Source organism: Erinaceus europaeus, chromosome 3, assembly GCF_950295315.1.
Source record: "Erinaceus europaeus chromosome 3, mEriEur2.1, whole genome shotgun sequence".
NCBI classification, from domain to species: Eukaryota; Metazoa; Chordata; class Mammalia; order Eulipotyphla; family Erinaceidae; genus Erinaceus; species Erinaceus europaeus.
Window position 1 is genome coordinate 28,476,712 of NC_080164.1, and position 10,855 is coordinate 28,487,566.

Here is a 10,855-nt window from a genome sequence, read left to right on the forward strand (position 1 = left end):
GCCCACCTCCAGGGATTAACCACTTCACTGCCAGCAGACCACAACAGCCATTTTAGGACGAGAAGCACTAGGCCTCTCATCACTGCCTGTGGGAGAGTAATCTCCCCAGGATCCACAGGGAAACCTCCAGGAAGGCACAACTGGGGGAAAGAAAGCTGGTTCAGAAAACAGCGTGTTGCTCCCCTCCCCCTCACTCACAGGGCCCCCAAGATGGAGAGACCTGATGTCCTTCCTCCTCCTCTCACACCAAGCCTCTCAATGAAGCAAGTTTCACAGACCCACAGAGGGAAATCCAAGTCACTGCGTTGCAAAGAAGAATCCGGAGGGAATCCATCCACATCCCGGCTTTGTTTTCATGTCCAAAATGAATGGACTGTCTATAGATACTGTCTTTGCCCTTTTCTGAGGACCAGCTGCAGGAATGGCTTGGCCAGAGGAGAAGCATGCAGATGTGTGAGGAGTGTGTGTGTGTGTGTGTGTGTGTGTGTGTGTGTGCTGGGAGTGTCAGAGAGGTAGAATTTGAGAAGCCCCTTCCTCAAGGCTCCCCGTGTCCTCCCAGGGAAGCCAGGAGCTCAGGCTTAGGTCTGAGACTGGCTCCCCCCCCCCCCACACACACACACCCTCCTGCTGGCTGGTCCTGCAAGTGCTGAGGGTGTCACCACCACTGAGCCATAGCTAACAACCCTCCTTCCACATCAACCTTCCTGGTCGTTTTAGCCTTGACACCTCCAGCAGGACAAAGTTTGTACTGTCATCTTCACAACCACCAGTGGCTGAGAGCAAGCCAAGCCTGGGAGAAGGCTTGGGAGCAGGGGTTAAGGGTGACCTGACACCAGTGACTCTCCAGTGGCTGCGGGGACCAGGGACAAGCACATGGCCCTTGAGAAGAAAAAAATTGCAGCAGGTCTTAGTTAATCTGCGGGCGGTTCTCAAGCCCAAGGCGAGGGAAGAGGATCCAGCAGCCTGGCACCTGGCAGCCACAGACCTGGGGGCCCGGGGCGGCCCGCGGTCGCCTCGGAGGAGCCTGCCAGGTCCAGCTGGCCCCAGAGGCCAGGCGCGCAACCGAGTACCAGCAACCCGGGCTCCCGGAGCCGCCGCAGCAGCGCAAAGTTGCCCTGAATCCCTTGGGCGAAAATGCCAGAGCACACAGAATCCCCCAAGCAGCTGGGGCGCGTCGCCCCTAGAGGGGACCCTGGAGCACACCCCACCCTCGGCATTGCTTCCTGACCGTCCCTCAGGACACCCCCATGGAGGCCCGGCCACACCTCCCTCCTCTCCGCAGTCAGTGGGATCCAGAACCCGGGTGCCGGCGACAACCCCCGCCACCCCCCGAAATGCACAGGGACGAAATGCACCAGGCTCCCGGCCGCGGTGCTGATGCTCCTAGGCTTCTCCCAGCGACCCCCAATTTCCCGGCACCCACCTCCACGGGCAGGGTCCAGCCTGGGCACGCCTGTCCCCCCACCCCCCGCCCCAGCCGCCTTCACAGGTTCCTCCCGAGATGGGCGCGGATCCCAGGGAAGGGGGGACCCCCGCTCACACGCACCCCCGGAGCCGCTCCCAGCAGAGGGGGCGCGGAGCTGCGGGAGCCCACGGCCCGCTGCCACCACCACCACACCTCCCAGCCCTCCCGCTCCTACCTGGTGCCCAACCGGCCTGGCCGCTCCCGCCGAGGCGCGGTGCTCCGGGTTAGGCGGCGGGGCCCGGCGGCGTGGCGGCTCCCATGTCCGGGCGCACAAAGCAGGCTCGGGGCGCGGCGGCGGGGAGGCGGGAGCGGGGAGCGGGAGGCCGGGCGGCGGCGAGCGGGAGGCGCGCTCCCTCCTCCCTCCTCCCCTCCCGCCTCCTCCCGCGCGCCCGCCGCGCCCCGGACCATCGCGGGCGCGCAGAGCCCGCGCGGATGCGGCAGCGAGCGGGTGGGCAGGGGGCCTCCGGCAACCCCTTATCTCTGCGGTGCCGCGCCGTCCCCCAGCCCTGCAGTGCGCCTCAGCCCCGCGCAACCAAGGAGTGATCGCCCACACCCCGGAACCTCTGCACCCCAGTGCCCGGGTACCTCGGCACCAGGGTCCGCGGCACCCGGGCACTACAGCACCCCATAAACCCCGGTGTCTGGGTACTCCGGCGCCATGGTACCATAGCACGTCGGTACCCCGGCACCCCGGCACGCTTGCACCCTGGCACCCCTGCTCCCCGGCACCCCCAGCACCCCGGCACCCCAGCTCCCTGGCTACCCGGCTCCCTGCCACCCCGCCACCCCGGTGCCCCTGCGCGCAACTTTCCTCCATGTCTTGCCTCTCCCCAAGCCCCCCGTCTCGCCGCCCCCTCCTCACCTCCCTGCCGCACCAGCAGCTAGGTGCGCCCGGGCCCTGCAGCCTCGCCGCCCACAACCCGAGCCAGAGCCCAGGAGCGGGGAGCCCAGGAGCGAGGAACTTGGCCGGCTGCCGGGACCCTGAGCCCCCGGCGGCCGCCAGACACCCAGGGCCCCGCTAGGACTGCTGACTCAGACCGCGAGGGAGGAGGGTTTCCCTGGTCCGGGCTGCGGGCAGCGGGGTGCTTCCCTGGAGCTTGGGATAGACCCGGAGGCTACTGGAGCCTCGCCCCAGCGGGCAGCAGGGTGAGGCGGCGCGCACAGGCAATCTTCCCGCCCGCAGTCCGTCACCTCCTGCGATGAACTGGCCAGCCTGCTCCAGTCTTTGATTCCCAGAAGCCAGCCCCTTGCGCACCTGGGCACTCACGGGGTGGAGGAGGGCGATGACACCCCTGTTCTGGACCCCTGGTGATGAGCGCCCTGCAGACCTGCACCTGCCAGACAAGCATCCATTCAATAGCCCAGCTCTTGCTATTCACCTTGGGGGACAGGGCAAAGTGTGGGGAAGGGGAGAGCGAGAGCAGGTGGACCAGCACAAGGTAGGCAGTTGGCTTCCTGGTACTTACTGGGTGGCCTGACTTCAGAGAGGAAAGAGGTTTAGTCCAGAGATGCCCCGTTTGACCAGAAGTAAGGCCAGCCTCTCTGCCTCCACCAAACACCCCCCAGCCTAGGCTGCACCTCACCTGGAGGACCCCCCTCCCCCCGCAGCTTTTTAAATTCCCAGATCAGGCCACACCCCGGGCCCCAGGACTTGGGATCTCTAGGGGTGGGACTCAGGCAGCTTCTTTCTTCTTCTTCTTCCTCTTCTTCTTCTTCTTCTTCTTCTTCTTCTTCTTCTTCTTCTTCTTCTTCTTCTTCTCCTTCTCCTTCTCCTTCTCCTTCTCCTTCTCCTTCTCCTTCTCCTTCTCCTTCTTCTTCTTCTTCCTCTTCCTCTTCTTCTCCTTCTCCGTCTCCTCCTCCTCCTCCTCCTCCTCCTCCTCCTCCTCCTCCTCCTCCTCCTCCTCCTTCTTCTTTTTTTTTAATGTTCTCTGGTTGTTTCCTCCACCTACCCAGGACTGAATGCCACTGTCTCCCCTGGGCCAGTCTTCAGTCTGTGAGTAGCCTGAGGCTGCATGGCCAGGCAGCCAAGTGTTGAGGTCTGCAACAAACTTGGGGGTGGCTTTGAACAATGAAAAGGGCTAGCACCAAAGACCCCCAGCAGGGTAGTGTCCATCCAGTGGCTAGGGACTTAGGTGTGAACAAGTGTTGGGGAGGGCTGCTAAAACCTCCTCTGGAGGAAAGGCATTAGCTCCCTCTACCCCTGTATCCTGCAGGGAGCCAGGAAGAGGGGCTAGAGGTGCCAATGTGTCTGCACCTTGCACCAGCATCTCTCTCTGCCTGACTGCTGAGGCCATAAAATGCAGGTGAATGCAGATGTGAGCACCTGGAGACAAAGGCTGGAGTGAATGCCTTTGGGGTCCCACTTTGGCATCCCTGGAACCCACCATAAAAGTTGCTCTGGTGACTGAGTACAGTCCAGCTCTGGGAATAGATTGTGTGCAAAGGTGTGATCTGTCCTTGGAATCATAGAGCCCTTAGTGACACTGAAGTTGCCGGCAAAGTGTAACTATGTCTTGGCAGAGAGTGACAAGAAACTTGTTCTTTCTTTAGAAGGTGGGGATGGCTAGTGGTGGCACACCTGGTTTAGCACACAAGTTACAGTGTGCAAGGACTCAGTTTCAAGCCCCTGCTCCCAACTTGCAAAGGAAAGCTTTACAGTGCTACAGTTCTTCCTCTCTCTCTCTGTCCCCTCACCTATGTCTCCCTACTGTCTCTGTCCAAAATGAATGAATAAATAAATAAATAAATATTAAAAAGAAAAGAGAGACAGGTAATAAAATACCACTTGCTTAACTCTGGCATATGCGGTGCTGGCAATCAAAATGGGAGCCTCCTGTGAGCAAGTCCTGCATTCTGCCATCTTCCAGACATGAGATCTCTGTTCTTAAATGTCTGCATTCCAGTGGCAGCTGAATTCATCTGGAAGACAGCTGAGAAGGCAGCAAGGCTCCTCCATGGTCCTCTTCCTGCTTCCTTTGCTCCACTAGAGCCTGGCACTTAGCAAATTGAGATGAGGGTCTGTGGGCAAGTACAGGACTCCAAGGTCTGGGGTCCCCAGTTCAGTCACTGATACTGGATATACCTGAGTGAATTTCTGATTCTCACTTTCTTTCCTCACTCTTTCATAGGTAAATAAGCACATAAATCTTTAGAGGAATATTTAGGTGAATTTGGATGTTTGGTGTGGGAGTGGGGCAAATTCTTCGTTAAACAGTTAAACAGTTCTTCCATTATCTAAAGTCATTAAGAGCCAGCCCAGCGTTCCCGTGACTCCACACTATTCTTTGACTGGGCTCAATTTCCAAGCCCCTAATTTTCTGTTTTTTTTTTTTTTTTCATTAACAGCATCTTTCTCAGGACTCCAGGGCCCTTTGGCAAGTCGAACCTTCTGCTCCCTAATAAATGTCATACATGACTGCAGTTTATGGCAAGAATTATCAAAGGCCCCATCACCGGCACGGACGTGGCTGACTTGCCAAGGGTAGCAGACCTTCTTAATTGTATTTTCCAACTTGGTCTCCAATTCACTGCTGCACTCATGAAGGTCAAGGTCACGGCCTGCACAGATGTCCCTCAGGACCACCTGGGGATCCTTCCCAGGAAATCTTATTCTCTAAAGATGGGGCTGGTGAGATAGTTCACTTGGATAGTGACTGCTTTACTATGTGCGTGATCCAGGTTCAACCCAGGCCCCCACCATATTGAAGGAAACTTCAGTTCTGTTATGACTCTCTTTCTAGAAAATAAATAAAAATGAGTAAATAAGTAAAGGTGGTGCCTGTTCCCATCAAATATTTTCCAGCAGTTCTTCAAGGAGTCTTTGATTGAGTTCATTTCTAGACCATGTACAGATCTTGCCACTGAGGGTTGGATCCTTTTTTTTTTTTTAATCCCATATGCTGAAAAATTATACCTGTGACTATTTAAAATAAACTTTAATATTTTTCCAAAATGTGTTGTTCAATAGATGGAAAGTAAGACTTTTGCTAGCTTTGCTTTGATGTGTACTTTGGGTCACTCATGTCACACATGTGAAGGAAAGCCATCTTTTTTCTTAATTTCCTGACAGAAATAACTTTAGGTACTCACACATGCACAATCCCATCTTACAGTTTTAGGACCCCATTTTTTTTTTAGACACAGAGAAGAGAGTGGTAGAGAGAAGAGAGACACCTCCCCCCCACATCATCATAGAACTTCTCTGATGTTATTCACGATGCTTTCAGGTGGTGCTGGGGCTCAACCCCAGGGCTTCTGTCATGGGCTAAGTATACACTCTGCTCAGTGAGCTACCTCCCAGTCCTCTGAGACTACCTCCTGGTGTTTCCTGACTGTCAAAAGTTTGAGTGGACCCCAGTTTGCTCCACATTAGCACCTGCTTTTGCTAAGCCCAAACCAAACAAACAAAAAGACAAAAGCAGAAGTAGCCTTGGCTTAGATCTCTGACCTGGCACAGCAGGTGGGTAGCTGTGCCAGGAGAGCCACCACACAGCCCCTTCCAGGGAAGCTTCACCCTGCCTTAATTCTGTGGCCAGGGATTGAGGTGTGTGTGTATGGGGGGGGGGGGGCTGTGTTATTTGGCAGGATTGCATCTAAGAAGACTCAGGAGATATTCATACTAGTCTGTGGCCCTGCTGCTCTTTGTATCATGCTTTGGGGGCTTCAGGGAGCTTCCTTGGGGACTGACAGCTATCATTGATACCCCGCCCAACATCCTACCCAGCCAGCCCCACCTGCTCACTCATGGGCTCAGTCTTACATGGATTTCTACTGAAGGGAAAGGAATGACAATACCTGCCCTACTAGCTGGACATCATAGGGACCCTCTACACACCCAGACACCTTGAGGGGTGGGGGAAACCCCTGGCCCCAGCTGCCCCTCTGGCATTCTTTGCTTCATAGGTGGCTGCAGGGAAGTCTTTGTTGTTCCTCCTTCCTGGACCCTGGTTCCTACAACTAAACTTCTGCTTCTCTGTGTTGCTATCAGGAGCAGAGACCTTGCCCTTGCCCTTGGGGTTTGCCCAGTAGTTGGGCCCTGCTCCCCTCCCCAGAGGCAGCTACCTCCTGGCAGCCACAGGAGCCCCCCACCCTCCCAGGCCTCCAGCACTCACTTCCTCTGAAGCATCCTCTTCTGGGGATGCCACTGGCCTACACTTCTGCATTTGGTACTCTGTGTGAGGGCTGGGCTGTTACAAGATCCTGCCACTTGGATCCTCCATTTCAGGCCCTAGTCCCATGAAGGACACAGCTTGCCCGGATGCTCCATCTTTACCAAAAAGTAGCTCTCAGAAGACTCACAATCCAGAAGCACCAGTGAGTAGGAAAGAACAGAGTTAAGGCTTCTTGGAAGTCTGAATGTCTGGGGTCTGTCCCTCCCCCTCCTGCAAGCTAAGTGACCTTGGGAACATTTCTCAGTGAGCGACTGCATCTTGGATCCTCTTGAATAAAAGTGTTTTATTTCTTTCTTTCTTTTGCTTGTTCTGTCTCTCCCAGCCCTGAGGTCTTAACTCTGAGGCATATATCCTTTTCTGAAAAGTCCAGATCAGTTTCCTTCAAGGGGTGGGTTCTAGGTTAACAGCCCTGGATGTGGTACAGCAGGTAAAGCATCAGACTTGCAAGTGTGAGGTCTTGAGTTCAGTCCCCAGCACTGCATATGCCACTGTGCTATTCAGATTCTGTCTCTCTCTCCCCCTCCTCCTAATTAATATATATGTACTGAAAACAAAACACATAGAAAAGCAAGCAGTGTTAAGACAGATAAAATATGCACCATGTTCTTAGCAGAGTGATTGATCCAATAGACGATGTTGTTATGAATGTTGGAAACGTTCCACAAAAATGGTCTCCACAGACCCCAAATCTCATCTGCTGTATTCTTACCTTTAGGTTCCTGATTATTAAACAATGTATTCTGCTTTATATCTTAATGCTTTTTTAACCACCAAGTTGCAGATGGTATCATGATGCTAATGTGAATTTCCTGGGCAAAAGATCCTAGTGTTGGGGCCGAGTGGTGGCACACCTGATTGAGAGCACATGTTACAGTGTCCAAGGACCCAGGTTCAAGCCCCCAGTCCCTACCTGCAGGGGGAATGCTTTGCAAGTGGTGAAGCAGTGTTGGAGGTGTCTCTTTGTCTCTCCCTCTCTATCACCCCTTCCCTCTCAATTTCTGGCTGTCTCTATCCAGTAGATAAAATAAAGATAAAAAATAAAAATTAATAAAAATATTTTAAAAACTTCCAATGTACCCTGGACCCCCACCTCTCCAGAGCTCTGCCCTCTAGGGAAAGATAGAAATACTCTTGGGGTATGGATTGACCTGCCAATACTCATATCCAGTGGAGAAGCAATTAGAGAAGCCAGACCTTCCACTTTCTGTACTCCATAATGATCCTTGGTCCATAGTCCCAGAGGATAAAGCTTCCAATGAAGGGGGTGGGATGCGGAGCTCTAGTGGTGGGCCTTGTGTGGAATTGTACCCCTCTTATCCTACCGTCTTGCTTATCATTATTAAATCAGTAAAAACAAAAGAAAACAAACAAAAATACAGTCTCCATAGAGGTAATGTCAGTCTCTACATAATTAAGTTTTTAGATCAATGGGCCTTCTCATTATGGAGATTTTTCTTATTATTGTCATGCAGAGTTTTTTGTTGTTGCCATGCTGCCAAACTCCAGACAATGACTGTTCCAAGAAAAGGAAAGCCTTTCCCTCTGTGGAATGACAGAGGCTGCCCCAGTGCTCTCTGACTCTAAGATGGCATGCTACAGAGAAAGGGGACACAATATTTCTTTTCCTTTGTGGGAGCAACTTTGACCTCATTTCTGCTAGGATGGGAACCATCCCCAGTAAAGCCTGCCTCACTGAGGATGCTGGTTATCTCTGATCTATTAGCAGGGGACCTGCTCTAAGTTGTCATGGGTTTTCTTTTTAATTTTTTTTGATATTATCTTTATTTATTAATTGGAGAGAGAAAGCCAGAAATCAAGAAGGAAGGGGGTGATAGAGAGGGAGAGAGACAGAGAAACACCTGCATTAATGCTTCACCACTCCCAAAGCTTTCCCCTTGCAGGTGGGGACTAGGGGCTCGAACCCAGGTCCTTGTGCATTGTAACATGCCCTCAAGCAGATGCACCACCATCTGGATCCCTCACGTGTTTTCTTTTAAAAAAGTATTTTATTTATTAATCTATTATTGGGTAGAGATGGAGAATAAATTGAGAGGGAAGGAGGACATAGAATAGAAGAGAGAGAAATAAACAGAGAGAGTGTGTGTGTGTGAGAGAGAGAAAGGCAGAGAAAGAGAGAGAGAGAGATCTGCAGCACTGTTTTACTGTTCTTGAAGATTTCTTTCTGCAGGTGGAGACTAGGGGATTGAACTTGGGTCACTGAGCATGATAGCATGTGCAGTCCAAACAGCGTGTACAGTCCATGGGGTGCGCCACCACTTGGCCCCTGGTGCAAACTTTCTTCAATTTGACTCAAGAACCTTTCACTAGTCAGGGCAAGAGAAATTGTGAAGGGCTTATGCTAGATGAGCATCCCTCAGAGGACACTAGGCTACTCCAAACTTTCTTTCTGCTGAGGTACTGGTACACATGATAGACAGCTCTCTCAAGACACCTTCGGCTGTTGGCCCTGATTAGAATCTTCCTGAACTGCCTGTGTTTCTCTAGTCACTGCAGAGTGCATGCTGCAGCCTTAAAATGGTCCTGACAGGAATCGTAACTCCTGGTTTTCATGATGTTGCTGAGTTTGAGAATAACAGAGCCGTGAGATCTTGTGTGTTTAAAAATTCAGAATCCAGTGTGGGTGGCCTGCAGTGTCCTTCACTATCACCAAAGTTCAAAAACTCATTTTTATTGTCCTCTCTCTCTCTCTCTCTCTCTCTCTCTCTCACACACACACACACACACACACACACACTTTCTCTTATTTTAATAGTTCCCTGTCACACACATAGCTTAGCTGTCTTTGCAATTGTTTTAGGACATGTGAGTGAGTGTGGAGACCAAAATAAGCAATATATTCGTGCAGTCTTCCAAAGACATGGACATCAGAGACCTATGTCATGCTGGCCTTTTCCATGGACTGAATGAGGAGGCAGAGACTGCCCAGCCCTATACAGTAGCCCAGGCCTGCTTTGGGGGCTCTGTTCCTGCCGGTCTCCACCAGACTTTGAATCTTCCTGAGTGGCTCCAAGATTTGGATCTTACACACACTTCTCAGAGAGCAGACATCAAATAGAGGTCTAGAAAAATCAGAAGGGACCCCTTGCATGAGCCACAACACTTCTCCATTCTGACGACTCATTGAGAAGTGCCTTTTGTGAAGATTTATTTATTCCTTAAACCCATCTTTCTTTCACGTAGCTTTTGGTGCACCAAGACTTCACGCCTATGAGATTTCATCATTCCCAGAAAGTTTTGTTCCCCATATTTTTGCCACTGTAAAATTAGAAGAGACAGTGAAAGAGAGAGACACTGAGAGGGAAAGAGACAAGCAGAGAGAGAAGGCGAGAGACCACAGAACCTGCTATGCCTGATATCCCACACTCCACTGGTTTAGGGGGCTCCAGACCAGGTCCTCAAGCACAGTAAGGTGTGTGCTTTACCAGGTGATTATCTCATAGCTACATTACTTGTTTATTCTATTGTGTGTTTGTGAGAGAACTGGAGAGAGAGAACCAGAGCATCTCTCTAGAGATGAGGTTTAAGACCTCAGGCATGTTAAGTCCTGTGTTCAAACAGCTGCTGGCCCCCAGGCCAGCAGCTTCTTACAGAATGTAAAGAGGAGGCCCTGAGACACCACATGGGTAAAGCTGGACTCGGGGCTCGAGGGAGACAGGCTCTTTGGCTCCTGTCCAGAGCTCATTGCAACTTAATAGCTGCATCTCCCTGCAGCTATAGCCAGGGCCCGTTAGCAACTGACAGGCCCCACTCCTGCCTGGCAGCCTGCTTTGTGGTGACAGACAGATTGTCTGTAACTCGGCAGGAGGCCAGGCCACAGGAGATGCAATCTGACCACTTCGGGTGCTGGCACCTGGGAGCCTGTCAACTATCTCAGGGATTGCTCAGATGGTCTGTCTGGCTCCCTTTGGAAGAAGAATATCTCTTTCTGGTTAGGATGGAGGGGTTCTTTTGTTTTTAAAAGATATACAGTAGGATATCTTTATTTTTGAGAGAGGAAAAAGTGGGTGGGTGTGTCTGTGTGTGTGTGTGTGTGTGTGTGTGTGTGTGAGAGAGAGAGAGAGAGAGAGAGAGAGAGAGAGAGAGAAATGGAGGGAGAGGGAGGGTGAGGGAGAGAGGAAGAGAGGGAGAGATGGAGAAAGAGAGAGACTAGAGCATTGCTCAGCTCTGGCACATGGTGGTGCCAGGGGTTGAACTGGGA

The 10,855-nt window shown here is 52.2% G+C and overlaps 1 protein-coding gene across 1 annotated transcript in view; it reads right to left on the minus strand.

Annotated features, from left to right (window-relative positions):
• The window catches only part of SLC8A1 (solute carrier family 8 member A1), a 245,174-nt gene extending 243,388 nt beyond the window's left edge, over positions 1 to 1,786 (minus strand). Inside the window, exon 1 of the mRNA XM_060186932.1 lies at positions 1,641 to 1,786. The gene's annotated coding sequence lies outside the window, so the exon portion shown is untranslated. The remainder of the gene's footprint in view (positions 1 to 1,640) is intronic.
• Positions 1,787 to 10,855: the final 9,069 nt, after the last annotated feature.